The 12,273-nt window shown below is 47.0% G+C and overlaps 1 protein-coding gene across 3 annotated transcripts in view; it reads right to left on the reverse strand.

The window, feature by feature from the left end:
- The window catches only part of MET (MET proto-oncogene, receptor tyrosine kinase), a 93,112-nt gene extending 81,074 nt beyond the window's left edge, over positions 1-12,038 (reverse strand). The window contains exons 1-2 of one of the 3 annotated variants that reach the window (XM_035337980.1): positions 11,574-11,592; positions 11,473-11,538 (exon numbers count right to left, since the gene is read on the reverse strand). The gene's annotated coding sequence lies outside the window, so the exon portion shown is untranslated. Of the gene's footprint in view, positions 1-11,472; positions 11,539-11,573; positions 11,593-11,761 lie in introns of those variants that run through there. The other 2 variants (XM_035337974.1, XM_035337965.1) reach the window with 2 other exon arrangements.
- Positions 12,039-12,273: the final 235 nt, after the last annotated feature.

The following is a 12,273-nucleotide window of genomic DNA, read 5'->3' on the forward strand; positions in this document are numbered from 1 at the left end:
ACCCTCAGAATGGCTACAGAAAAAAATGAACTGGCTGTGTTTGTAAACCAGCTAGTGGAAGCAATGAAGTCTATATTTATGTCTTAGCTTAACAGAACACATCCTTTATCTGATACCAAAGTTAATAATTTGATGGTCTACCTAGCTTCATAGCAGTTTTCTGATAATCAAACAGGAGCAATGTCAAGGATAGTGTTCACTTCACGTCTGTGTTTGGTTAGGAGGTTATGACCTTTTCTTTTTAATGCTGACCTCGCTTTTGTCACTGCAAGATTATGTTATTGCAATGCACTTTAACTGATGCCCTACTTTCACTCAGTTTAGAAAGTGAGTTAATGATGGCTCATTGGCTAGACTGCTGCCTTGCTGTGAACCTGTGATTCATGATCTGCTTCCAAGGACTTTATGGTATTGGTATTCATAAATCCCGAAATGGCCTGGGACCAGCCTATCTGACATACCGGCTCTCACCAGAGGCAACGGTGTCACAGCTGCAATCAGCAGAGTGGCTGATCTGGAGCAGCCTGGGCTCCTTTTCTGGCAGATCTCCCTCAGCAAGGGTCTGTCAGCCCCAGCTTTCATTCTGAAATATTGTGCTGACCTTCAGAAAGAAGATGCTGAAAAGCTCAGTGGCTTGAAGAAGGTATGCTGGGATGGCTGAGTTTTTTCATGTTAATGGAGTTTTTTTTTTTTTTTTTTTTTTTCGTTTTCTGGGTGCTTCATTTACCTTCTTTCATCATCATCCCCTTTCCTCCCGTCGTCCCTTTCTTCCCCTTATTTTGGGGGCAGATGGAGAGCTTAAACCTGCAGGCACTGCTCTTGGGGCTTCTCATGCACACAGGGCTGCTAACAGCTCTCAGACGCATTCAGGCGCCTTGTTTGGACCCCAGAGTGTCTCTTTTGGAAAGCTGGAGCCAGAGTCAAGGAGTTTGTGAGATAAGCAGAGAGCCTATTCCAAAACTTCAGAGAGTATTTACCTTTCTCACAAGGGTGACATGAGGATAAATTAGCTCATTCTTGCAGAATGCCTCCGAAATATGAAGGACTTGGTGGTGGTGCCTCCAACAGGCACAACACAGCTACTCGTGGCAGAGCTGGCAGCACTGCTGAGCTGCAGGACGGTGCTTGCCGCAAGGGGTCTGATTTAAAACCATGACCTTCATTTCCTCACAAACAGGCTGGCCAAAGGTCTAAACCCAGGACCAAGCCCTGGATATGACCCCCTTTGCCTTTGCCCTCCTGCCCTTCGGCCACGAGGGGCAGCCAGGGTGCCACCATGATGGCTGCTGCTCCCTCTCCTCCTTTCCTGAAGAGGAAGGCATGGATGTGGGTCCTCCCTGGCAGAGGACATTGTTTAAAATCAGTCCTCACACTTCACAGCTGAGCAGGCTGGGATTGTGTGGGACTTGATGCCTGCTGGGCTCCGTCCCGTCTCAGGACTTCACAGCTCGGCCAGGAGCTGTGGCCTGGGCAGACCCCAGGGCCTCCACTGGTCCACGTGTTTTTTCCTCCTGCTGAGCTTGAGCTCAGGTGAGATCCAGGGAATATTCAGAACCAAGTGCAGACGCCAGCTAATCTAACCACCTGAGAGCTTTGCAGCCATGGAGTTTTAGGTTTCTGGATGCCTTCCTTGGATTTGTGCCCTGAACTCACTCTAAACCCAATTTGAGATGCCAAAGTAGCCTCTCTGGATCTTTCCCATAATTTTAAGCTTGATCTGCTTATCCAAAAGAAAAGTAAAATGGCAGTGGTAAAATTTGAAACGTCAGTTAATGCATGTTTTTAATTTAAGACTATATTATAGCAATTATTCCTGAGCATGAGGTTTTCTTAAGTAGTTGACACAACCGAGTTCACCACTTCAGGCACTGAACAAAGGCCATTGTCATAACAAGATCACTTCATTTTGCATTCCTGTTCCTACTTACAATATTCAAATTACATTCTTGTGCTTATTTAACGCTACATAAAAGCCAGACTATTCATGTGATTAATAATTACTCAATCAAGCAATTGAAATTTGAACAGGATACAGCTCCTGGGGGTGACAATGAGAAAAATAACTTGTTACTCACCTGGATTTTTGTACAAAACTTGGTTTTAGTCTTAAGGTTTGTCTAGCTAAGTTACATTCCTTTACTGTGAACCTGCCACCTTTTCCAAGACTGGACTCCACAGTCTTTATGCAAACAATATTCTCATCGATTCCTATGATAGTTTAGCTGAGTAAGGACTAGAAAACAGGGTGCTTAAAACAGCCTGAAAGGCAGAAGATCTGTTGACATGACAGAATCTCAATATTACCTCATTTAAAATGAGCAACAGATGTCACGGGATAAATACTGAGATGCAGAAGGCATAACTTAACAGGGATGATAGGTGCAGAAGAGTAAATCTTTAAAAATCTTATATATTGTTAATGAAGAAAATCATTATGCTTTAAAGAAAAATTGAATTAACCTACACTGCATTTCCAAGTAAGTAGATAATGGACACGGGCATTACCTTTTTGTATGTCTTTGAAATCCCTATAAATAATACCAGTGGACAGTCAGTGGACTGATGGGTTTTTACCCCTATTAATAGCATGCAATGGTAAATAACTGTATTCAGATTCACCTTTAAAGAAGACAGAAGATACACCCATACTCTAGCAGGGAAATGGGTACTGTCTTATTCTTTACCCACCTCTTATTGCTCAGTGCTGCTTCCTGAAAGGCTTTTTGTACTGTGAAAACAATTCACTGGTTGTTACTTTTATTTGGTGCCCTGAAGGGATTTTAGGCTAATACTCCCAGATAAGCAAGAAGCACTCCCACTGAAGTCAAAGGAACTTTGGAAACCATGTGTGCTTATCTGCAGGCAGAGTTTGGCCCAGCTTGTATTTAATTTACGAGAGTGTGGTATTATTTGCATAAAAGGAGTTATTTCAAAGCATGTTGTATGAAAACCTCTCAATTTTGAAAACAAACAAAAAACATGCAGTAATTTTCAGGAAGCAGCAAAGATGTCTCTAAGCTATCCACAAGCTGATTTTATCATGGCAGCTTACATCTGAAGAAGAACAAACATGTACTTATTTTTGTAAATGTGTTTTCAGAACGAGAGAAAACTCCAGAGAAACAGCAAACAGTGCTTCTGACTGATAATGACCATGCACAGTGTTTTTTTTCTCTTTTTGTTTTTAAGCCCTGCAGGAAAGAAAAACATAGGGTTCAATTCTGCAATTAGGAGGTCATTTATGAATTCTGTGATTTCATGCACAGTGTGCTGGCTTCACACACCTCCTGCCTGGCTCTCAGCTCTCTCAATTTCTGTTAACATGCTCTACGTTCAGAGCCCCTCCTCTCATATAGGCTGCCAGAGTTATCCAGGAAAATGACAGCTATGTTTGGACAGGTCTTTCTGAATTTAACCAGAAGAGGAGGGGAAACATCCTTTTTCTCATAAATTGGTATGCCTTGCAATCCATCTCCCTCGTGTATGTAAGTCTGGGACAACAAGGACAAAATCCAAAGGAATATGATACAAATGAGAGTATCTGAATTCTATAGGATTTAACATGAAGTGTAACAGGCCTTTAACATCTTACAATCCTAAAACAAGAACAGAACCAGTATAAAGTTTTATATGACAGTTCAATGACTTACAGCAAGGTTTCCATGTTGAGTAGATTCAATAGGATTTTCCCATTGTGGTGATCTGACTGATGAGCCAAGGTGTGGACCTGGCAGGATCTGGAGAATGTCACAGAAAAGGACATCCCCAGGCAAGGAGCTATTTAATCCTCTGAGAAGGTGAAAGGGCACAGTGAAATGTTGCCACCATGCCATGCTCTCTGTGATTCACGTGAAAGACAGTGTTTGCAATACCAGGAAAAACAGACATTTGGGAATTTCAGATTATGACCACAATGTGCTCAATAAACACTAAATACTAGGAAATGGGGAAAATAACACAATGCAGAGAAATAAAATTATAGTACAGCTGTGGGTCCTCTACCTGTTCTCAGCACTTGCATGTTTTCCACTGAAGTCTCCCATTTACTTGTATCCTGACACCTTTAGTTTAACTAAGAACCTACACTAGAACCGCCCCCCTTGGTTAGGGGAACACCCTCGTGTACAGTCTGGAAGCCCTGCAAACACAAACAAGGATAAAACTCATACCATGCAACACTCTGTCCTTGAACATCTACGGGAAGGCAACAACAAAGCGTGTGCCAAAGCTTCCCTTCATCACAAGGGTTAAACAACAGTTAAGATAAAGTTTTCGATCAGCCACTGTGAGCTAAATTGCATCCTCCAACATGCTCAACATTTTCCACTCATTTGAATGGGCTGTAAGCACATTTTTCAGGGTGGAATTTGAATTAAATTCTCTGATGTGGAAGTGCTTAATCTCATAGTGAGCTCCACACTGGCTCCTTGCTTCACTGGAGTCCAATACTCTTTGCATTCTAACTATTTTTTAAAGCATCATTAATGTTGTGATTGTATTTATGTTTTTACTGCAGCTTTGGACATTTGTAAGAATGATATCAAATACTGAGTACCAACAAGAAACATTTTTCCCGAAGAAAAATATTGGTTTCTAATCCAAAGAACAAAAGCAATAAGCCTAAAGACTTTAACCAAAGGTTTTGCAGGACAGTAATATATAACATTTAAAATCAGTATCCACTTTCCAGAAGTAGACAGGAAAACTGAATATAACTCCAGTAATTCATTTAACATTTTCAATGACATTAGGAAAGAGGAATTAATCAACTTTTGACATGAATTCAACTACCAACACCTTTCATTGTCTTCAACAAAACTGCTTCCCTGTTCTTTATCCTGCTAATAGAAACTGGTATTTTTGGATGAGAAGACACATGTCATGTAGACACATAAGAAACTGATATAATAAAACGATAACAGATATTAGGATATATAATGACACGTAAAAGGATATATAATTCCCATAACAGAAGGCCTAATACAATTTTGGCTGTGTAACAACCAAAGATAGAGAGAAATCCAAGAGAGAGAGAGAAATCCAAGCCTCAGTTATGCCAGCATATATCTGAAGACAGATGAAGCTTGTAAAGCTATTCCAGTTTTATAGACCAAACCATGTTCTTTTCCAGTCATGCATTGGGGACAACCCACAGATTTGGGAATTTTCTCAAAATATGCAGTTACATAGAAACCTGCTACCTTTATCTTCATAGGATCATCTCGGTGGGGAGGAGGGGCAAGTCAAATCAAATAAATATTTCTAATGGTCCTGAAACTTAGGTTATTTAGCTTGGGTCAACCAGACCAAAAAGCATTCCTATTCATGATAAAGCTAAATACAAAGTAGTAAAAAATAAGTATGCTACTAGGCATTCACAGTACTATAGATCTACAGCAAGCTTGAAATCATCTTAGTTAATACACTTATAATATGGAAAACCAAAGGTAACAAAAGGTGAGGTTCAGCACTCAGATCAAACAAGCTAAATAAAAATGAATAAATAAAAGGACATAACATTTCTTTTTTCTTTTTCTCAAATAAGGGAGAAATAAGGAAGCTTGCAATTCTAAGTGTAGCTTGCAATTATTTTCATCTGCTCATTAGACATGCTCAGAAAGGATTTCTGTTTCCACAAAATCTAGGCTAATATAAATCATTCTTGCAAGAATTATCAATTTGTACAAATATTAACTAAAAGAATTTAATGCGGCAAAAGATACCTCAATCTTCTACACAAATTGAAGGAGAGGATATGCACTTTGCAGATACTGTGCAAACACACTCAAAGGCAGAGCAAAGCCCATCATCCCTGAAAAGTCAGTGTCATGACTTACGAAGCTGGTGAGGGGCCTGGAGAACAAGTCTTATGAGGAGTGGCTGAGGGAGCTGGGCTTGTTCAGCCTGGAGAAAAGGAGGCTCAGGGGTGACCTTATCGCTCTCTACAGGTACCTCAAGGGAGGCTGTAGCGAGGTGGGGGTTGGTCTGTTCTCCCATGTGCCTGGTGACAGGACGAGGGGGAATGGGCTAAAGTTGCGCCAGGGGAGTTTTAGGTTGGATGTTAGGAAGAGCTTCTTTACTGAAAGGGTTGTTAGACACTGGAACGGGCTGCCCAGGGAAGTGGTGGAGTCACCATCCCTGGAGGTCTTTAAAAGACGTTTAGATGTAGAGCTTAGGGATATGGTTTAGTGGGGACTGTTAGTGTTAGGTCAGAGGTTGGACTTGATGATCTTGAGGTCTCTTCCAACCTAGAAATTCTGTGATTCTGTGATGACATGCGACGACATCTCTGGGGCCACCATCTTGCTGGTGGCTACCAGGCAAGCAGCACAACCCCAAAATATAAATGCAAAGAGCAAGTTGCTAGAGATCTGCTTGTGCTGTGTGTCCAGGCCCCTGTGGCAGGAGGTAGAGGGGCTGGAATTGTGCTGAGGAAGATGTTCTGCCAGATGTAAGCACGGGCAGTGGCCAGGGCAGCTGGGGCTGGGACATCCCACACCAGGGGCCGCGTGGCTCTCAGCCCTAAGAAATGCTCTGTGTAATCAGTCCATTAGTCCAGGTTTCTCCCAGGCCCAGACAGTTGTTTAAAATGAGCATCATTTGAGGCAAACCAGAAACCTTAAAACTGTATTTAATAAATAACTATAACTTTACTGCCGAAGTTCAGGGTGGTCCAGCCCTGTTACGGTTATAGGCAAAATGCCTGGTTTGAGTATTGCAACAGCAACTCTCCCCTCTCGAGGGGGTTCAGCTATGGCATGAAGGGTGCAGAGGTGTGCTGCAAGGTCACAAACCTAGGGCAGGAGTGGCTTTATTTTCTGGTCACCCCGATGTCTACACAGCTGAAAGCCTTTCAGGTACTGCATGCAACCCTCCTGCAGCTCTTGCCCAGAGGCCACCACTTGAGGTACCCTTTGCTCCGTACAGAGAAGCAGAAGATCTTAAAGGACTCCCTTCAGACACAACCAAAGCTATGATTCTCCCCATTTCATAAAATAAATTATACATTTGGCAAATATCATATCCTTATGTTGAAAGAACATCTGCCTGAAGTCAAAAACTTCCTGTGTGGGAAGTGAACAACTTACATTGTATAAAAATGTCAATAAAAGTTAATTACTTATTGCCTAAATCTATCTGTCTTTATAACTGTGCAGCCTCAATTAACCAAGTCTGCTCATAGAAGTGTAACTGAGAGGCCCCTATGCTTCACCACCACCTCCAGAGCCATGCTATTTTGAAAAATAAAAGACCCGTATCCTGTCCAAAAAATAAACTCCGTAGGTGACTTGCCATGTTGCCATTTTGGATTACAAAAAATACTCGGCCAACACACAGGGGAAGCCTTAATTCCAGCAAACACACACATAAACAGGAAATCTCTCTCCAGTCAGAAGGTATTTTTCCCTCATACAATGGGGTTCAAAGATGTGTCATCATATGGTGTAAAACAATTGCTAAGTAACCTTCCCATTCCGATAGCTCACGAGCACAGTCAGCTCGCGGGGTTCGGAGCCTGTCACAACTTGCACGGCAGGAACAGGCACACAAACATCAGATGTGCGCCGGCTCGGGCCAGGGCAGAGGTTTTAATCAATACGCGTGTCGAGCTGGGGAGCAGGAGGAGGGGGGAATCAATTTGCAGGAGGCAAATGGGAACAACCGTAGATTTAATCAAATTGCAGGCATGGTCCCTCGCTATTCTCAGTGTTTTTGAAAGAAAGTAGCTCCACGGCAAAGAATGAATTTCAATAAATGTCACATATTTAGTTACATTGGTGATTTTTAAAATTTGCCAAGCTGGGTCACTGATCCTTTGCAGAAATGATACCAATACATGTCAAAAAGACTCTGATACTGTTTAGTTGCATAAACCTCAAAACGAAGGAGCTATCGTAGAGGAAAGCAACTTACGTAGGAATTATTATTTCCCTGTGACTATAAGGAAAAAAGATAGGCTGATGTGACCCTTCAAACAGAGGTTAAAGCCGCAGCACACACAACAAAATGGATAGCTATCAAATACCATGGCGATGACCATGGTGTGAACACTTGAGCAAAATGAAAATCTTCTGAAAGCATTAGGCAATTTTCCTTTCACATCCATTTGCAACCGAATTGATCCAGAATTCAAACAAGACCCCTACCACTGCCTTCCATAGAAAAGGGCAATTTCATGTTAATTTTCTTGGGACAAACAGAAGGGTATCAAAGAGCTGCAGAACGCACAAAGAGAGCTTTTCACTTAAGTATTTTGAGCTTATTAAACTCCTCAGCATTACAGAAAATCTCCTGCTATTGACACCTGCCTGAAAAATGAAATGCCCCCAGGTTACGCAGGCGCACGCAGCCTCTGCTCCTTCACCCTCCATCCACGCCGCCCCAGCCCTGTTTACAAAACCCTCCCGGTCTCTCTCTCTCCACTTCTACTGTCCACACCGATATTTAGGGTGCTCGGTCCTAACAAACTGATGGAAGGCCCGCCTGAGCCAGGGGAACTCAGTCACCATCCGGTTGCATCAAGTGACTGAAAGGGATTGCGGAGCAAATCAGAAGTCCCAGAATGGATCAAAAAGCAGAGACCTGAAAAGGGCAATCTGCTTGGTAGCACTGTTTCCTTCAAAGAGTTACATCCTCAGCCAAATTGGTCTGATAACTTTGCCTTTCCTTTTTTTTTTTATGTTTGAAATTGGAGGAAAAAATACTTTATCTTCTTGTACAACATCATAGTTTTCCTGAAGGCAAATAGCTTGGCAATTTGCTAGATTTGTTAATGCTAGAGGAAACAAGTTAGCGCACATACCATGTGTTTGAATGCCTTTGGAAATTAGATTGAAACACTGATTTGATTTCCTAAAAGGTATCTTAAACAAGGCAAGGTTAGAGATTTGGAGAGTAATGAGAATTTGTGTGACTTCAAACAGCTCTACATAAAACAGACCTGATATTCTGGGGGGAAAAAGGTCACCTAATTATTCGTTTCCTGAAGGCCCTGTCTATACTACATTTCCCCTGGGTAAGGAAACCGATTTAAAAATGTCTTCTGCTAACATGCTTGCATCACTCGCCATGTAGGAGATACAGATTCGTTAAAACCACTGCCAAAAAAACCACAGCACTTTTACCAGGGGAGAACAACAGAAAGCCTCCTGGCCCAGCCGCGAGGGGAGGGACAGGCAAACCAGGCAGGGAGGTGCCTCTCTATGGAGCTGTGGTCCTGCTCCACCATGGCGGCACGCGGGGACCACCACGGTGCAAACATCATTGGTGAGCTCCGTGGATGTGATTGCTGGCTGCCATCCCCTGCGTGGGAGGCGATCACAGGCTGTGGCCACAGCAGACAAGATGCATGAGTTGACAGCTCCGCTGCTGGTAGTAGACTGCAAAACGTGGAATTGTGTCAGCGGCTCGAGGGCCAGCCAGATGTGGGGAGGTAGGGATAGGAAGCCTGGTCACAGGGGTGTCACAGGAACCGACCGGCCCCAAAGGTGCAGCTGTAAGGCATAATCTCAGGAAGGGTCTGAAGCATGGCACTGTAACCCATTCCTCTCTGCTGCACTGAGCAGATCCCGTGGCTCCCTTCTGGGTTTCATCTTCCTGCCCAGGTTGTTTCAGGGGACACCGCTCAGCTACTCGATCCCTCTCCCACTCAAGAAATGATGTGTGCTGCTTCCGCAGCACAGGCTGGGAGAGCCCAGGCAGGATTTCCCTTCTGCTACACATTACCCAGGCACACATGGAAATGCAGTCCCTCCCCTCACTTTCAGTCTGAACTGGATGAAGTCTAGACACATCAGCACAGCAAGGCAGCCGTGGCACAAAGCACATCATCTGGAGGTCTGGGACTCCCAGCCCAGGCTCTCTGGCTCGGCCAGCCCAGCCCAGCCCGGCACGTTGCCGGCATCAGGTTCCCTTTGCAGCCGCGAAGGCAGGGCTGCTGCTCCTGCGCTGCAGCCAGCTGTGCGAGCTGCTCTCTGGGGTCCGGGAAGCCAGCAGGCTTTGGGTTTCTGCGCCGAGTTGAAAAATACAGAGCAGCCCCTTGCAGGTGATAGAAGAAGGGGAGAGAATAGGTGGGCTGGCCCCGTTGGTTACACTGGGCCAGTGGGAGGAGGTTACAGCTCCTCAGCTGAGGCTCCAGAGAGCTATAAACGCGGGAGAATCAGCACGGGAAAGGCATTTCTGGGAGGACGACGTTTGCCACTCGGTTTCGCATTCGTGAGCTGCTCGCTGGACCTCTGCTGAGCTCTGGCTTCCCGGCAGGCTCGCTGCGATCGGCGTGCCCCGTCCAGCCGCGGGCGGCACTGCCGGCCCCCGGGCACCAGCTGGCCCGGCCGCCCCGCTCCAGCCACGGCACGTGCAGCGCGGTGCACAGGTACCACCCGCTGTGCCGCGGTCATCCGTACAGGCAGGAGAAATGGGAAAGAAAGGGAAAAAAAAAAAAAAGCCCTAAAGCCCTACAGGGTAATAAAGGCGATTCATCCCCTCCCCACCAGAAAGGGAAAGAAGCTGACTGTTTTCTGTAAATAGAGGGATGAATGTTTTATAAAGTATTCCTTCTTCCAAATGATTCAGTTTGCATTAGAAGACGAGTCAGAGAAGGAATCAGAGAGCTGAGGAAGGATTAGGGCACACAAAGAACAAGTGATACAGTCATTCTCCAAGTTACTTTGTTTTCAACAAGCAGCTCCTGCCAAAGGCTAGCTTTTTGCTCTGGCAGCGTATGATCTGTAAACATTTAACCAGCTCTTAGAGAAACATGTGAGAGACTTTCTCTTGCCGGGTTATGAACCCAAACCGCTCAGATCTCAGAGAGAAAAAAATAAAAAGGCACAATCCTATTTTCGCTGGCGGACAATGCAAAAAGCACTTTTAGGCTGAGAGATGAAAGCAGACGAACTACCACACACGGCACAGGTTCTTTGGAAGAAGCACGCGTTGCAGCCTGAATAACCTCCTGCGGGTTACAGGCGCGCAGTTGGTTGAACACCGCCGGCACCCGGCATTAAGCCCCGCTCTGGGATGTACGTGTGCAACTTCCAGCTCCCACCGAGCACCGCCGGCACGCATAAAGGCACCCCATTTAACGCCGACATGCAAAGAGTGGTGGAATGCTGTCGTACCGCGGAACCATGTCCCATTTCCAGCAAAACCCTGCTGTCAGAAATAAAGCAATAAGGGCACGAATGCATCAAACCACCCAGACGACTGCGGGAACGCCTGCAAACGCCCAAGGACCCAGAACTTGGGGAAACCCCTGGGGTCGCACCGAGCCCTCCCCAGCCCCTCCTGGGGCACCCCCCGGGATCGCAGCGGGGCGGGGGAAGCCTTGGGGGGGGGGGGGGGGGGGACGACATTTTGGGGGGGGACCCGGGGGTCGGGAGGAGTGCAGCGGGGAGCACGGCTCGGGGGGCGCCCACCTGCCCCCGTTGTCCCCTCCCCCCCGTCCTTTCTCACGGCTCGCCCCATCCTTACCGGTGCGGGGCGGGCTGCTGCCGGCTCCCGGCTCCCCGCTCCCGGTTCCCAGCTCCCGGTTCTCGGTTCCCAGCTCTCGGCTCCCGGTTCCCGGCTCTCAGCTGCCGGCCCGGCGGGGCGGAGCGGAGCGGGGCGCAGCCCGCACACACCTCCGCGCCCCCGGGCTGCCCCGCGATGCCGCCGCTGCCTTTTGGGGGGGCTGCTGCTGCCGCCTCCCTCCCTCCGTCCCTCCTTCCCTCCTTCCCTCCCTCCTTCCCCTCTCCCTCCCTCCCTCCCTCCCGGCCGGCACCTGGGCTGCGGGGCGGCTTCTTCCCTCCGGCGCCTCCGGCGCGCTGCTGGCGGCTCCCAGCGGTAAATCAGCCGGTCCCCTCGGCTCCCTCCGCCCCTCCGGCGCGGTCCCGACCTGCCCGTGACTCACCGCGTATCGGGTGTGTGTAGCCTCCGTGCCTCCCGGCCGGCATCCCCAGCCTTTGGGGTACGGGGCTGGCTGATGGAGACCTTCCTCCCCCCCCCGCCCCCGCCTCCCGCCCCGACCTCGGGGGAGGCGTTTTCGGGAGGAGTAAGGTCAGGTGCCTGCGCCCGAGAGGTGGGAAAAGCTCAGCCCGAGAGGCAGGGCACGGCTGCGGCACCCCCGGGTCTGTCCCTAGCCCCCCCGGGATGCGAAGTGGCCGATTAATTTAGCCCCGGTGCCCGCAGCGTCTTGGCCGGCTGAAGGTGTAATTCGGATTAAGGGGCAAGTGTAATTCGGATTAAGGGACAGATGTAATTCGGATTAAGGGACCCCGCTTGGCACAGAGCACC

The sequence above is a fragment of the Oxyura jamaicensis genome, chromosome 1 (genome assembly GCF_011077185.1).
Source record: "Oxyura jamaicensis isolate SHBP4307 breed ruddy duck chromosome 1, BPBGC_Ojam_1.0, whole genome shotgun sequence".
NCBI classification, from domain to species: domain Eukaryota; kingdom Metazoa; phylum Chordata; class Aves; order Anseriformes; family Anatidae; genus Oxyura; species Oxyura jamaicensis.